We start from the raw sequence: 17,343 nt of genomic DNA, 5'->3' as shown, positions 1-17,343 counted from the left end.
CTATGTATTTCCCTCCCTCTCCCATTTTGCATGATGATCAAATGATACCATTTGCATTTTGGGAGAAAAAGGCAGCCCAGGGCAGATGTACAACCTTGCACAGAACCTGAGAGATGAGTGTGGGGGTATGGAGATGGGAATTACTTGCATCAAATCCGAGAGCTGGGTGACTGACTACACCTTTCTCCTGGTGAAACCAGGACACCCTTTCCCTCAGGACAGGGAGACCCCAAATCCTCATTAAATGCAGCACACAGAGACTTAAAGAGAGCTGGGTTCTTCAGAGGAAATGTGTCATGGCTAGTCAGTGCAGTTGCATGATTATGTGAGATGTTATGTATCAATAACTATTGAAGTGTGCTGATCTTAACAGCTGCGTGTTCTTTCTCGTTCTGTTCCCTCAAGTGCACAGCAAGGAGTTGTCATTAGGTGTCCCATTTGCATGGATTCTTACTCAGAGGTAAGGATCCACCTGTGATGGTCCTTTCTGCTTTGTGGGAGGAGAAAGCCAGAAGGGGAGCTGCACAAGTCAGTTGGATGATGTGGGGTGCTGTGGGCAGCTGGCTGGAAGCACAGCCCTTGCTGTGAAGCTCCACAAGTCACTTCTTGGTGAAGTGAAACCAGCAGATCTGATAGTCCCTTGTAATTTTTATTCCAGGTGCTTTAAGTCTCATTTGCCTGGTGCCAATAGAGCAGCACACTCAAATTCTTTCCTCTCAATACCTGTGATTTTCTTTCCTTCAGATTTTACAACGTGGACGACTGATTGTGGCAACCATGTGTGGCCATGTCTTCTGCAGCGAGTGCCTCCCTGTTGCCCTGGAGACTATCGGCGCGTGCCCAACCTGCAGGGTGGAACTTACTCCAGATCTATACCACCCCATTTATATATGAGTACTTCTGCTTCTCAGGACAGACTCAGATAGATTTGGACTATAGGCAGTGTAGAGAGTTGTTTCTTTATGTATATAGTTCTTCCTGTATATAGTTTCATTTTTGCTCAATTCAATTATAAATAAAGTTTTGAATAGTTGAAATATTGTCTGTCTGCTCTTCTGTGTTGGACTGTGCTGATAGGCAGAGATGTTGTGTAACAGGTGGAAGTAAGGCTCTTGGTAGAGCAGTCAGAAGCTTGTTCTTTTCCTCTCCCTGTAGTCATTGATTTGGGGGCAATGTGCTAGAGCCACAAGCTTTGTAGTTCTTGTGGCCAGCGTGTGTTGTACGGGGAAAAAGAAGCAGGGCCTGCTCGGGGTGAGAGGGATCCGATTTCTCAGGGCAGACTCTGGTGCACGCTTTGGTGAAAATGTGCTGATTTCATAGCTCAGAAGATAGAAAGAGTAGCAGGTTGTGCACACATCCAAAGAAAGCAAGGTTCTTTGAGAATAACTGGTACATTAACAAACTGCTGCTTTGAGTGTTGTAAGGTTTCATTAGAATTAGAATCTGGAGGCTTTTGAAGGAATGTGGTTTTGAATGCATATAGTTGGTAGCTGACTTTGAGCTGTTGGCAGTACAAGTGTGTTGTAGCTCCAGTTCCTTCAATTACAGCCAGACAGTCCTAAGTTCCACTGAAGAGAAATGCAATTGTCCAGAGATAAATTCACTGGACATAAGAGAGGAAAGAAAATGATTCTGTTATCCAAAAGTAATAAAGAGACAAAGGCAGATCTCAGCTAGAAATGCAACTGTAAATTCATTGTACCATGAAACAGAAAACTCAGATGAACAAATTGAACTGAGGTCCTCTGTGTGTTTAAAGTTGGTCATCTATGTGGACATGTATCCTTTATTTTGGTTTTTAATTTTTGTCTTTAGTGTGTTATTTATCTGCTTCCTCAGTCATATCTCAAGATGTCTTAATATCACCATATTTAGGCAGAGGTAGTAATAAACAAGGTTCATTGTACCCCCTATTTTTATGTGGCTTGATCTTAATAAAAAAATGAAAACATTTGTATTGTCCTGATAAAGTGATCTTTTGATTTTTGTTTTTAAGAAAAACTACTTGAGTTGTCAAAATTACTCAAAGATATTTCTTCAACAGATACAAATAAAATCATGTACTTACAGGATGGCCATAAAGTTTAGAGCGGTGCTTTCTGTTTCCCATTTTTGCTAGACTTTTAGCTACTTGGTGGATGCAACGACAGTAAGCAGAAATGTCTTTCTAAATTGTCTAAATTGTCTTTCTAAACTAAATTGTCTAAATTGTCTTTCTAAAAGCTGTATTCCTAGGTGACATGCAAGGCCAGGTATTCTCAGTCAAGAGAGCAATTGTTGGTAAAGTAAGTTTGATCTTAAGTAACCTGCAATGAAATGGCACTGCGCTGATTTTACAATAGGTTTAAACAGATGTTAGTATGGCTCAACAGCATAAGCTGAGGCAATTTTCTTTGAATATTTTGGTATATGGTTAATAATTAACCCTTTTCTTGTCTAAACAAATATATATAATTTTTAGAAAGTATTGATCTTGGAATGCACTGAATAGCAAAAGGTAACTGAAGACTTGAAGCACTGGTTTCAGTCTTGGTGTGCAGTTGTCAGCTGAAGGAAAAGCACATTTTCAGCTCATTTCATCATTGATCTGTAGGCATAGGAGAAGTGGGGTTTTTGAGCTTTGAAAAGCCAGACCAGAAAGAAAGCATATTTACATGGTTCATTTCTCATCATCAGTGCTTTGGGAGTCATACAAGGTGCTTAATTATTCATATATTAAATGTATGTTTGGAATTGCTTTAGCATCTTAGCATTTTTATGTAAAGTGTTAAATCTCCTTTGGGATTTTTCAAAAAATGGAAAAGTCATCCCTCCCATACTTCAACACTCACCATGCTGTCAATTACCCAAAAGGATGGATTGTAATAACAGAGAAACTTTTGTAAGAAATGAGCCGCCTGACGTAGAGCATGAGCGGAACAAATCCTTGTGCTCTCCACAGCACTGGGTCAATTCCCACCGTTCTCCCCACAGCACAGAGCACCCAGCAGGACCAGGGCCTGAGATGGGTTCCCTGCTGCTCTCAGGAGCCCCAGCCCACCCTTCTGAATGCAGGTGCCGTGGCAGAGTGGCTGGAAGGAAAACTGAGCAGTAATTCTGCTGCTTCTGCTGTGTCACCTTCCACAGCAGAGCAGGGCCTCAGGAGGAAGGTGCTGTCCCCGGGAGCAGAGCAAAACTCCTCAGCCCTGTTGGGAAATTCTGATAGAGGAGTAGTTGAAGACCTGAAAATGTCAAGACTTCAGAGACTTGAAATAAGGATCAGACTGCTTAGATCTTTTCATCAGTTTGGAAAAAAACCCAACAAAACTGGATTTTGTTTTATTTGCTATTTACTAGGGTTAAAGTTAAAACACTCTGGTAGGAGTTAAAACAGCAACAGACTAATAAACCTGGAGGAGGAGGGTTAAGGAAGGGTTTAAATTTCCTTCTGATTGGGGAGGTGTGGTTTGGTGAGGTTTCTTTAGCCACAGAAGACTCCAGTGATGCCTGGGTTGCTCAGGCTGAGGGTGGCAAGAGGTGCAGCTCTGTCCCTGCTCTACCCCTGAGGCCTCACGTGTGGAGCTGTGCCCAGCTGTGCCCAGCAGTGCCCAGCAGGATGTGCCTGTGGAGCTGTGCCCAGCAGTGCCCAGCAGGATGGGCCTGTGGAGCTGTGCCCAGCAGTGCCCAGCAGGATGTGCCTGTGGAGCTGTGCCCAGCAGCAGCAGCAGCAGCAGCAGGATGTGCCTGTGGAGCTGGGCCCAGCAGCAGCAGCAGCAGCAGCAGGATGGGCCTGTGGAGCAGGGCCGGAGGAGGCCGTGGGGATGTGTGCAGGCCTGGAGCAGCCATGCTCTGCAGCCAGGCTGGGAGAGCTGGGGCTGTCCAGCCTGGGGAGGAGCAGAGGCCGGGAAGGCCTCACTGTGGCCTTGCAGTGCCCAAAGGGGGCAGAGAGAGATGGGGAAGGGAAGGGTTTTAGATCAGAAGGGGGAGACTGGGATCAGATGTTCAGAGGAGCTGTGAAGGCAGTGAGACATTGGACCAGGCTGCCCAGAGAAGCTGTGGATGGCCTGGAACGTTCCAGGCCAGGCTGGGCAGGGCCCTGAGCACCCTGATCTGGTGGGTGGCAGCAGCAGCAGGGGATGGTTGAGGTGCCTCCATTGCCCTCTGGAACTCCATGGGTGGGCAGAGCAGACACCCGTTAGCTGGGCATGGAATGTTGCCCCTGGTTGCCAGGGGCACTCCTGCTCCCAAGGTTCTGTTGGCATGGACTCTGTTGACGGGTTGAACCCGAGCCAGTTGACGGGTTCTCTGCTGCACAGCAGACGTGGAGCATCCGTCTTCTCCATCCCGGCTGGGAATAGAGAGCGATTTGCTGACATTTGCGAGCCAAACTCTGCACTGACTGTACAGGTGAGGGCAGACGATTCTTGGAAAGGCTTCTGATGCTCGGGGGCTGGGCTGGGCTGCAGGATGGGTGGATGGGCTGCAGGTGGGCTCAAGTACCAGAGTCACGGATTCCCCTCTGGATTTGGACAGGAATTGGGGACTCCGGAATGGGAGTCTTGGGGCATGGGGGTGTTCAAGAAAACTGGCATTCCAAATAGATAATCTCCCCTCTACTTTTCTGATAGGTTTGGAAGAGTAGTTTTCTGTCACACCGAAAAATCTGCAGTGGGCTGCCTGAAGGAACCAAAGGGATTGATCACATCCCTGACGTTCCTTTTTAGGTGTTTGCCCCACTTATTTTGCTGGTGGTTTTTGATCAGAAACCACCATGAGCTCAGTAAGTACTTTGCTACTCAATGGAAACCTGATTCTTAAAACATTTTCCGGGGTACTTCTAGAAAGCATTTCAAGAGTTTGTAGCAAATGCAGAGGAACCTTTGAAAACTTCATGTAACTTGACATTCTGGAATAGTGAAAGTTTTGAATCTCTGTGGGTGTTAGCAGTAGTGCAGAAATGCTTACGGTGGGGGCGGGAAGGTGCTGGAATTGGGAACTGGTCTTTTCATTCCCAAGCCATTGGGACAGGCTCGCTCTTGGGGAGGAGGTTTGTGGGAGATCAGGGGTGATGTCTTTTCCCTGATGTGAAGTGCTCCGGTGGGAATGGCCCATAGCACCATTTGGTGTGTATTCCAGCCTTTTCAGGAGAGTTTTCTGTATCCTTGTGTGCTGTCATTGGTGTTGCAAAAACCGAGGTCTGTGTTGAGATTGGTGCCACAGAAAATGCTCAGGCTTTGTTCCCTGTCAGCGTCAGCGAAAGCGCCCTGGAGGAGCAGTTCGTTCCAGACCAGCTCGGAAACGGAGCAGGCTGCTGCCCTCCAGCGCAGGTGGAACTTCGCAGACGGAGCCAAGAGACCTTGAGCAAAGTGGTGCACCTGCCTTTGAGCCTGGTGAGAACAGAAACTGCTTCTGGAGGGTTGAAGACCATCTGGCCATGTGCTTTTGCCAGGTTCTAGGCCCTTTACTGGGGAGGAAGGGAACCTTGGGATTGAGGAAGCACCTGGAATGGCATCCCTAAACAGCAAGCCTTCTGACAACTGTCTGGGTGCTACTGAGCTCGATACACTGGCTGCTAGTGGCAGAGGAGCTGTGTAGCAAAAGTCCTCAAGTGCTGCTCAAAGCCCTGACTGTGTGTTCTGATGAGCTGGCAGTCACTGCAGCTGCCACAGTGGAGGGTGGCAAGCTGAGTTTGGGATCTCCCAAGCTGGATGAAGATGAGGGAAGCCTTTCAAAATACTGTGCCCCGTCCTTCAAGGAACCAATCTACAGCATGGTACCATGAAATTGGTGTCCCCTCCATTGTTGGTTGGGATATGTTTTTGCCCGGTGTGCTAAACATTCCTATATATGAACTGAATAATCTGTTGATGTGAACATCCTGTAAGCTGTTGTCATCCAACAGAAGTTGTGTGGAGCTCAGCTGCTCTTCCTGTTGTTTTGTCCCTTCAGAGGGACAGGGCTGGCAATGCACCCTGTGGACTGTTGAGGGCAAAGCTTGAGTGAAATGTGGTACACGTTCCTGAAAAAAGAGACCGAGGGCACAATGAATCCAACCACAGCCTGTTCTACAGTGGCAGCCCACCTAATTCCTTAGTAATCTCTGACCTTGGTTCTAATGTTCTCCCTTTTCAGCTGGTGGAGAATTCATAGATATCACAGCTGAATCTGCAGAGCCTGAGGTCATCGCTATCAGTGAAAATGAGTCTCCTGTGGTAAGTACTGAAGGGCACACTCCTCTCCATCTTGCATTCAAATTAGTTTTCTTGTCTGTCTTCTGGAATCTTACTGAGTACTCTGGCCTCAAGGGTTGAAAGAAGGCTCTGATTTATCACTTTAGACACAGTTCCCAGTCAGCCCCAAACACACTCATGAACACATCAGCATGCCTGAGAAGTGCTTGCAGAGAGTGGGTGAACAACCTAAAAGAGGTTGTTGCTTCCCTGATTTTAAGGAGAGCACAGGAAGTCTTTGACTTCCCAAGTAAGAAGTTTTTAGCTGCAACATCAGCTTAAGGAATCTCTGTCATTGAGCTGTAAAATGCAACTACAGCTGACTGGGGTATGCACTAATTCTGTTTCTTATTCCAAGAAGTCTTTAAAATGGTCACATTTGGAATTTTTTCATTTTCCCCCTGCTATCTTAAAAGAATATGCTTGGATCCAGTCCACAGTGCAGTGTATCTGCTCAAATTTGGGATGCCACTGCTGCTGTGCAATACAGAAACGTGCAGCAAGCAGCACGGGAGTTTTATCCTGACAGGGCTGTTCCTGAACCTTTGCAAAGAAAAGGCCTCAAGTTTTACAACACGATTTTCATGACCCAGCTCCACGTGCACCAAACACAAGAGCAGGTTTGGGTATGGGGTTTTTTCTCCTCACTAGTTGTTCACATGCTAAGTAGTGTTCAGGCTGTCACAGGTGAAATTGCCAGTTTGGGGGAGAAAGAGAGGAAGAAATGGCTCCAGCCCAAATCCAATTATGGAACTGAAAAAGGGAAGCAGGGAGTAGAGTGTTCAGGTGGTTCCTAAGTGCCTCCATTTCTACCCCATTTCAGGACAGGGAGCAGAGCCAGCAGCAGCCTCATCTTTCCAGAGCATCAGAGAATTCTGTTGAGCCACGGGCAAGGAATGATGAAGAGGAACCAATAGAAGATGATGGGTATGTGAGAGAGAAAGTGTCTATCAAAACAGTAATTTCAGATAAGTGGTTGAAAGAGGTTTTTGCCAAGCTTTTGGGTTCTGCCTAGCTCTGTGCAAGTACTTCAGACCTGGAATACAGTGGCCTGCCTGGAAGAGAATTAAAATAAGCCCAGCAAAATCCAGCAGAAGCCTTTCTTCTCTGTTTGTGAAGCTTTAACTTCTTAGAAGCTGTCCATCTAACATTGAATGTAAGAGAATGGCTGGCCACACTGAAATGCTTGCCGTCCATAAAAATTCTTGGAATGATTGTGTTTCTGAGCTGGGATGTTGCTGAATCCGAATAGGGGATGTATAAAGTGCCAATGTTTTCTTTGTTGGTAACCTTTGGTGCCCAGTGAAATTCTTCTCTCCATATTTAAATGGCTGCATGTTCTTCTGGTTCTGCTCTCTGTTAGTGCACGGCCAGCAGGTCCTGCTAGTCCTCCGATGAAGGAGGGTGACAACTCTCAGGTGCAGGACAGGGAGCAGAGCCAGCAGTACCCACTTGGCTCCAGAGAGGCAGAGAGTTCAGCTGAGCTACGGGCGAGTGACAACGACGAGGAACCAAGAGATAACAATGAGTATGTGACTGATGGAGAGTCTCTCCAAAGTGTAATTTCTGATATATGGTAGACACAGGTTTTTCCAGTCTTTTGGGTTCTACTTGGTTCTCTTTGGAGAATTCTTACTTGAAATGTTGTGTCTTATCTGAAAGAGAAATAACAGTAGGAAAACCCCTAAAACCCAGCAAAATCCTGGAGAAACCTTTCTTCTCCATTCAGGAATTCATTATTGAATGTTTCTTACATTATGGATTGCACTGAAATGCTTGCAGTACATAAAAGCTCTTGCACTGACTGTGCTTCTGGGTTGGGATGTTTCTTAATCAGAACAAGGGTTTGTTTCAATTTTTGCAATTGTATGTCTTGGAAGCCCTCTTTGCACTGGGAAATTGACAGCTGCATGTTCTTCTGGTTCTGCTCCCTCTAGTGCATGGACAGCACGTCTCATTAGTCCTCCGATTTGTGAGAATGACAATGCAGAGGTGAGGATCCACAGCCCTTGCTGGGAGGCTCCAACTTGCCCATCCCTCCAAGTCCTTTCTTGATGGTGTCCATAGAGCGAGACGCCCTTTCCAGGATGACACTGGCAGATCTGTGTGTTTCCTATAGTTCTACAGCATTGAGTGACAGACTGCACGTAGTTTGCCTGGTGCCAATAGAGCAGCAAATTGGAATTCTGTGCTCCAAATTCCTATTGTGGTTTCTATTTTTTAGCAGCTGTCTATCTAACACAAAGCGTTTAGACGAATCATTTGGCCTTTTGGGGAAGAAAGAGGGAAAGAAAGGACTCCAGGCCAAATCAACTTAGGGAACTGATACATGAGAGCAGGTTTTTCAGGAATATTCAGGCAGCTCCTAATCTGTCTCCATTTTTACCCCATTGCTGGGAGCAGAGCCAGCAACATCCACTTGGTTCCAGAGAAGCAGAAAATGAAGCTGAAGTACCGGCGAATGACAGTGAAGAGGAACCAGAAGATATTGAAATGTATGTGACAGATAAAGTGTGTCTTCAAAGTCTAATTTCTGATACATGGTAGAAACAGGTTTCTGCCAAGCTTTATGGTTTTTCTTCCCTGTTCATGAACTCCTAATTAAATGTATCTTTCAGTAACACTTTAGTAACACTGAAGAGGCTGAAGTACATAAAACTAATTGAAAGGGGGCGGGAATGTTTCTAAATTAGAATAAGGGGTGTTTTACTTTTTGGCATTTCTCTATCAGTAACCTGTCATGAATGGTGAAATTAATGTTCTAATGTTCTAATGCTGCATGTTCTTTCTGCACCTGTTCTCTATAGCACAAGGCCCTCTAGTAGTCTCCTCTGCGTGATTTGCATGAGATGCTACTCACAGGTAAGGATCCACATGTTTTTGTCCTGTCACATTAGTGGGAGGGGAAAGAACAAAAAGGGGAGCTGCACAACTGAGCTGTTTGAGGTGGGTGCCACGGGCAGCTGGCTGGAAGCACAGCCCCTTCTGGGAAGCTCCAACTTGCACATCCTTCCAAGTGCCTCCTTGGTGGTGTCCTTAGAGGGAGAAGCCCTTTCCAGCAATGGCACTGGCAGATCTGTGTGTTCCTTGTAGTTCTAGCATTGACTGATAGAATTCTTTACTCACAAATTTCTGTTGTGGCTTCCTTCCTTCAGCAGCTGTTCATCTAAGATGAAGTGTTAAGGTTATCATAGCAGAATTTGCCAGTTTTGGGGAGAACAAGGGAAAGGAAGAGCTCCAGGTCAAATCTGAATAGGGAACAGGAACAGGGGACCAGGGAGGAGGCTGTTCAGGGGGTTCCTAAGCTGCCTCTCTTTCTACCCTGTTGCAGCAATGAGAGCAGAATCAGCAGCACCCACTTCTTTGTTTTTCAGGGCAGCAGCTCTTTGTGCTACTGCTTTGAATGTTCCCAACCAAACATAGAGGGTGATACCCTACCCTTGCTCACCTCCCCTGCTGTAACTGCTTTCTGAGCTGAGGCTTGTGTGAAGCACCAGTGGGCTCACCAAATCTAATTGTATCTTCTTTTCTCTCCCTTCCCATGTGTTCCCTTCCCATCAATGGAAGCTTCTTGAAGGTGAGTTGATGTTTTACAATTGGTAATGGACTTTTACCTAAAAGGTAATAGTTATTTTTGTTGTTCTTTTCCAAGAAAGTCGAGCAGCAGGGATTGAAACTGCTTTTTAGCAAAAGGCAAAGCACTGGGCTAAAGCCTCTGGCCAGTGTCTCAGAGAACAGATGCAATGTGCGTGTGATGGCCTCTGTCAGTCACAGTGGGAAATCCCTGCAAGAAAAGTGGTAGCTGAATACTTATGCAGAAGGAACTTTTGAAGTGGTAACACTTTCTGCACTTTTAGCTGATTGGTGGTTGATTAGTGTGACATGGACACTGGAGTTGCAGAGGTCACCATTGCCTGCGGTTTCTGAGAGTTAAAGAGCAAACAGCATTTCTTGACCCTTTGGCTGTTACAGACCAGGCCATTAGAAATGGTTCTCCCTGTAACTTGGTCAATATGTTGTCCACAAAAATTGGACTTGTTGCTGGGGTGCAACAGGTAAATAATGATACACTTGAGGGAGACATTGGTTGTTTGTTTCAGTGTTTCACCAGTCTGGGTGCTCAGTGATATTTCACAGATCTGACACACCCACTATCAAAATAACTTCTCTTATTCATAAATTTAAACAAACAAGAAATTAGCTGTAACTGGTTGCAAGTGACAAGGTTATCTTCTGAGCTAGTATTCTGTCTCCTTTTGGTTAGTGATTGTCTCACTTCTCACTGTAATTAGTCCACTCAGTGCATTGCTCAGTCTCCCTCTTCTTTTGGGCTGGGGGGTTAATCTTGAGTTGCTGCTCCATGAGTCGGGGCTCACCATCTCCCCCTGCAGGAATTACTTTTTACCAGTCAGAGCTGATTTCAGGAGAGTTGGGTTTCTTAGTTTCTTCCTTATCTTGGCAGTTGTGCCAGATGTCCATGTGGCCCCTCAATTCTGCAGTTTTTGTGTCCACTCTCAGTGGGCATCCTTCTCCCCAAGCTTTGTTAAGCCTTCCCTGGCTCTGAGCTCCTTGAAGCATGTCAAGCCCTGAACCTTAACAAGGCAATTCTACCAACAAGGAATTTGCCCATGGGCAGCACTTAGATCTTGTTTGTGAGTTGTTGTCTATTTAATGGAATAAATCTCCCTTCCAGCTGATTTGGCTTGCAGGTGTACAATGATCTGACCTAGAAACACACAGAGCATCCCTCCTTAAGAAATCTTTTACATGTTCTGCATTTTGCATCACATATAACTTATGAAAATTAAATTACAGTTTATCGACAGCAAAAGAGAAGGGCCACCCTGAAGAGACATGGACAGGTGGATGGCTCTGGTAATGGAACAGGAGCTAATGATGCACCTGGTGCTGACTCAGCCCCTGCAGAACAGGGAGCAGCAGAGGAGGGAACTTCACTTTCAGAGTATGTATGCCTCATGCCCCTACCAAACGTGAATTGTTTTACCTTTTTTTTTGTTTTCTGCATCGGACTAACTTATACTGCTGTGCCTGGTTTATTTTTGAAGCCTTCCCATACTCTATGTATTTCCCTCCCTCTCCCATTTTGCATGATGATCAAATGATACCATTTGCATTTTGGGAGAAAAAGGCAGCCCAGGGCAGATGTACAACCTTGCACAGAACCTGAGAGATGAGTGTGGGGGTATGGAGATGGGAATTACTTGCATCAAATCCGAGAGCTGGGTGACTGACTACACCTTTCTTCTAGTGAAACCAGGACACCCTTTCCCTCAGGACAGGGAGACCCCAAATCCTCATTAAATGCAGCACACAGAGACTTAAAGAGAGCTGGGTTCTTCAGAGGAAATGTGTCATGGCTAGTCAGTGCAGTTGCATGATTATGTGAGATGTTATGTATCAATAACTATTGAAGTGTGCTGATCTTAACAGCTGCGTGTTCTTTCTCGTTCTGTTCCCTCAAGTGCACAGCAAGGAGTTGTCATTAGGTGTCCCATTTGCATGGATTCTTACTCAGAGGTAAGGATCCACCTGTGATGGTCCTTTCTGCTTTGTGGGAGGAGAAAGCCAGAAGGGGAGCTGCACAAGTCAGTTGGATGATGTGGGGTGCTGTGGGCAGCTGGCTGGAAGCACAGCCCTTGCTGTGAAGCTCCACAAGTCACTTCTTGGTGAAGTGAAACCAGCAGATCTGATAGTCCCTTGTAATTTTTATTCCAGGTGCTTTAAGTCTCATTTGCCTGGTGCCAATAGAGCAGCACACTCAAATTCTTTCCTCTCAATACCTGTGATTTTCTTTCCTTCAGATTTTACAACGTGGACGACTGATTGTGGCAACCATGTGTGGCCATGTCTTCTGCAGCGAGTGCCTCCCTGTTGCCCTGGAGACTATCGGCGCGTGCCCAACCTGCAGGGTGGAACTTACTCCAGATCTATACCACCCCATTTATATATGAGTACTTCTGCTTCTCAGGACAGACTCAGATAGATTTGGACTATAGGCAGTGTAGAGAGTTGTTTCTTTATGTATATAGTTCTTCCTGTATATAGTTTCATTTTTGCTCAATTCAATTATAAATAAAGTTTTGAATAGTTGAAATATTGTCTGTCTGCTCTTCTGTGTTGGACTGTGCTGATAGGCAGAGATGTTGTGTAACAGGTGGAAGTAAGGCTCTTGGTAGAGCAGTCAGAAGCTTGTTCTTTTCCTCTCCCTGTAGTCATTGATTTGGGGGCAATGTGCTAGAGCCACAAGCTTTGTAGTTCTTGTGGCCAGCGTGTGTTGTACGGGGAAAAAGAAGCAGGGCCTGCTCGGGGTGAGAGGGATCCGATTTCTCAGGGCAGACTCTGGTGCACGCTTTGGTGAAAATGTGCTGATTTCATAGCTCAGAAGATAGAAAGAGTAGCAGGTTGTGCACACATCCAAAGAAAGCAAGGTTCTTTGAGAATAACTGGTACATTAACAAACTGCTGCTTTGAGTGTTGTAAGGTTTCATTAGAATTAGAATCTGGAGGCTTTTGAAGGAATGTGGTTTTGAATGCATATAGTTGGTAGCTGACTTTGAGCTGTTGGCAGTACAAGTGTGTTGTAGCTCCAGTTCCTTCAATTACAGCCAGACAGTCCTAAGTTCCACTGAAGAGAAATGCAATTGTCCAGAGATAAATTCACTGGACATAAGAGAGGAAAGAAAATGATTCTGTTATCCAAAAGTAATAAAGAGACAAAGGCAGATCTCAGCTAGAAATGCAACTGTAAATTCATTGTACCATGAAACAGAAAACTCAGATGAACAAATTGAACTGAGGTCCTCTGTGTGTTTAAAGTTGGTCATCTATGTGGACATGTATCCTTTATTTTGGTTTTTAATTTTTGTCTTTAGTGTGTTATTTATCTGCTTCCTCAGTCATATCTCAAGATGTCTTAATATCACCATATTTAGGCAGAGGTAGTAATAAACAAGGTTCATTGTACCCCCTATTTTTATGTGGCTTGATCTTAATAAAAAAATGAAAACATTTGTATTGTCCTGATAAAGTGATCTTTTGATTTTTGTTTTTAAGAAAAACTACTTGAGTTGTCAAAATTACTCAAAGATATTTCTTCAACAGATACAAATAAAATCATGTACTTACAGGATGGCCATAAAGTTTAGAGCGGTGCTTTCTGTTTCCCATTTTTGCTAGACTTTTAGCTACTTGGTGGATGCAACGACAGTAAGCAGAAATGTCTTTCTAAATTGTCTAAATTGTCTTTCTAAACTAAATTGTCTAAATTGTCTTTCTAAAAGCTGTATTCCTAGGTGACATGCAAGGCCAGGTATTCTCAGTCAAGAGAGCAATTGTTGGTAAAGTAAGTTTGATCTTAAGTAACCTGCAATGAAATGGCACTGCGCTGATTTTACAATAGGTTTAAACAGATGTTAGTATGGCTCAACAGCATAAGCTGAGGCAATTTTCTTTGAATATTTTGGTATATGGTTAATAATTAACCCTTTTCTTGTCTAAACAAATATATATAATTTTTAGAAAGTATTGATCTTGGAATGCACTGAATAGCAAAAGGTAACTGAAGAGTTGAAGCACTGGTTTCAGTCTTGGTGTGCAGTTGTCAGCTGAAGGAAAAGCACATTTTCAGCTCATTTCATCATTGATCTGTAGGCATAGGAGAAGTGGGGTTTTTGAGCTTTGAAAAGCCAGACCAGAAAGAAAGCATATTTACATGGTTCATTTCTCATCATCAGTGCTTTGGGAGTCATACAAGGTGCTTAATTATTCATATATTAAATGTATGTTTGGAATTGCTTTAGCATCTTAGCATTTTTATGTAAAGTGTTAAATCTCCTTTGGGATTTTTCAAAAAATGGAAAAGTCATCCCTCCCATACTTCAACACTCACCATGCTGTCAATTACCCAAAAGGATGGATTGTAATAACAGAGAAACTTTTGTAAGAAATGAGCCGCCTGACGTAGAGCATGAGCGGAACAAATCCTTGTGCTCTCCACAGCACTGGGTCAATTCCCACCGTTCTCCCCACAGCACAGAGCACCCAGCAGGACCAGGGCCTGAGATGGGTTCCCTGCTGCTCTCAGGAGCCCCAGCCCACCCTTCTGAATGCAGGTGCCGTGGCAGAGTGGCTGGAAGGAAAACTGAGCAGTAATTCTGCTGCTTCTGCTGTGTCACCTTCCACAGCAGAGCAGGGCCTCAGGAGGAAGGTGCTGTCCCCGGGAGCAGAGCAAAACTCCTCAGCCCTGTTGGGAAATTCTGATAGAGGAGTAGTTGAAGACCTGAAAATGTCAAGACTTCAGAGACTTGAAATAAGGATCAGACTGCTTAGATCTTTTCATCAGTTTGGAAAAAAACCCAACAAAACTGGATTTTGTTTTAATTGCTATTTACTAGGGTTAAAGTTAAAACACTCTGGTAGGAGTTAAAACAGCAACAGACTAATAAACCTGGAGGAGGAGGGTTAAGGAAGGGTTTAACTTTCCTTCTGATTGGGGAGGTGTGGTTTGGTGAGGTTTCTTTAGCCACAGAAGACTCCAGTGATGCCTGGGTTGCTCAGGCTGAGGGTGGCGGGAAGGTGCAGCTCTGTCCCTGCTCTACCCCTGAGGCCTCACGTGTGGAGCTGTGCCCGGCTGTGCCCAGCAGTGCCCAGCAGGATGTGCCTGTGGAGCTGTGCCCAGCAGTGCCCAGCAGGATGGGCCTGTGGAGCTGTGCCCAGCAGTGCCCAGCAGGATGTGCCTGTGGAGCTGTGCCCAGCAGCAGCAGCAGCAGGATGTGCCTGTGGAGCTGGGCCCAGCAGCAGCAGCAGCAGCAGCAGGATGGGCCTGTGGAGCAGGGCCGGAGGAGGCCGTGGGGATGTGTGCAGGCCTGGAGCAGCCCTGCTCTGCAGCCAGGCTGGGAGAGCTGGGGCTGTCCAGCCTGGGGAGGAGCAGAGGCCGGGAAGGCCTCACTGTGGCCTTGCAGTGCCCAAAGGGGGCAGAGAGAGATGGGGAAGGGAAGGGTTTTAGATCAGAAGGGGGAGACTGGGATCAGATGTTCAGAGGAGCTGTGAAGGCAGTGAGACATTGGACCAGGCTGCCCAGAGAAGCTGTGGATGGCCTGGAACGTTCCAGGCCAGGCTGGGCAGGGCCCTGAGCACCCTGATCTGGTGGGTGGCAGCAGCAGCAGGGGATGGTTGAGGTGCCTCCATTGCCCTCTGGAACTCCATGGGTGGGCAGAGCAGACACCCGTTAGCTGGGCATGGAATGTTGCCCCTGGTTGCCAGGGGCACTCCTGCTCCCAAGGTTCTGTTGGCATGGACTCTGTTGACGGGTTGAACCCGAGCCAGTTGACGGGTTCTCTGCTGCACAGCAGACGTGGAGCATCCGTCTTCTCCATCCCGGCTGGGAATAGAGAGCGATTTGCTGACATTTGCGAGCCAAACTCTGCACTGACTGTACAGGTGAGGGCAGACGATTCTTGGAAAGGCTTCTGATGCTCGGGGGCTGGGCTGGGCTGCAGGATGGGTGGATGGGCTGCAGGTGGGCTCAAGTACCAGAGTCACGGATTCCCCTCTGGATTTGGACAGGAATTGGGGACTCCGGAATGGGAGTCTTGGGGCATGGGGGTGTTCAAGAAAACTGGCATTCCAAATAGATAATCTCCCCTCTACTTTTCTGATAGGTTTGGAAGAGTAGTTTTCTGTCACACCGAAAAATCTGCAGTGGGCTGCCTGAAGGAACCAAAGGGATTGATCACATCCCTGACGTTCCTTTTTAGGTGTTTGCCCCACTTATTTTGCTGGTGGTTTTTGATCAGAAACCACCATGAGCTCAGTAAGTACTTTGCTACTCAATGGAAACCTGATTCTTAAAACATTTTCCGGGGTACTTCTAGAAAGCATTTCAAGAGTTTGTAGCAAATGCAGAGGAACCTTTGAAAACTTCATGTAACTTGACATTCTGGAATAGTGAAAGTTTTGAATCTCTGTGGGTGTTAGCAGTAGTGCAGAAATGCTTACGGTGGGGGCGGGAAGGTGCTGGAATTGGGAACTGGTCTTTTCATTCCCAAGCCATTGGGACAGGCTCGCTCTTGGGGAGGAGGTTTGTGGGAGATCAGGGGTGATGTCTTTTCCCTGATGTGAAGTGCTCCGGTGGGAATGGCCCATAGCACCATTTGGTGTGTATTCCAGCCTTTTCAGGAGAGTTTTCTGTATCCTTGTGTGCTGTCATTGGTGTTGCAAAAACCGAGGTCTGTGTTGAGATTGGTGCCACAGAAAATGCTCAGGCTTTGTTCCCTGTCAGCGTCAGCGAAAGCGCCCTGGAGGAGCAGTTCGTTCCAGACCAGCTCGGAAACGGAGCAGGCTGCTGCCCTCCAGCGCAGGTGGAACTTCGCAGACGGAGCCAAGAGACCTTGAGCAAAGTGGTGCACCTGCCTTTGAGCCTGGTGAGAACAGAAACTGCTTCTGGAGGGTTGAAGACCATCTGGCCATGTGCTTTTGCCAGGTTCTAGGCCCTTTACTGGGGAGGAAGGGAACCTTGGGATTGAGGAAGCACCTGGAATGGCATCCCTAAACAGCAAGCCTTCTGACAACTGTCTGGGTGCTACTGAGCTCGATACACTGGCTGCTAGTGGCAGAGGAGCTGTGTAGCAAAAGTCCTCAAGTGCTGCTCAAAGCCCTGACTGTGTGTTCTGATGAGCTGGCAGTCACTGCAGCTGCCACAGTGGAGGGTGGCAAGCTGAGTTTGGGATCTCCCAAGCTGGATGAAGATGAGGGAAGCCTTTCAAAATACTGTGCCCCGTCCTTCAAGGAACCAATCTACAGCATGGTACCATGAAATTGGTGTCCCCTCTAGTGTTGGTTGGGATATGTTTTTGCCCGGTGTGCTAAACATTCCTATATATGAACTGAATAATCTGTTGATGTGAACATCCTGTAAGCTGTTGTCATCCAACAGAAGTTGTGTGGAGCTCAGCTGCTCTTCCTGTTGTTTTGTCCCTTCAGAGGGACAGGGCTGGCAATGCACCCTGTGGACTGTTGAGGGCAAAGCTTGAGTGAAATGTGGTACACGTTCCTGAAAAAAGAGACCGAGGGCACAATGAATCCAACCACAGCCTGTTCTACAGTGGCAGCCCAC

This window comes from Molothrus ater, unplaced genomic scaffold (genome assembly GCF_012460135.2).
Source record: "Molothrus ater isolate BHLD 08-10-18 breed brown headed cowbird unplaced genomic scaffold, BPBGC_Mater_1.1 matUn_MA503, whole genome shotgun sequence".
Lineage (NCBI taxonomy): Eukaryota > Metazoa > Chordata > Aves > Passeriformes > Icteridae > Molothrus > Molothrus ater.
Note: the sequence above shows the minus strand (reverse complement) of the source record.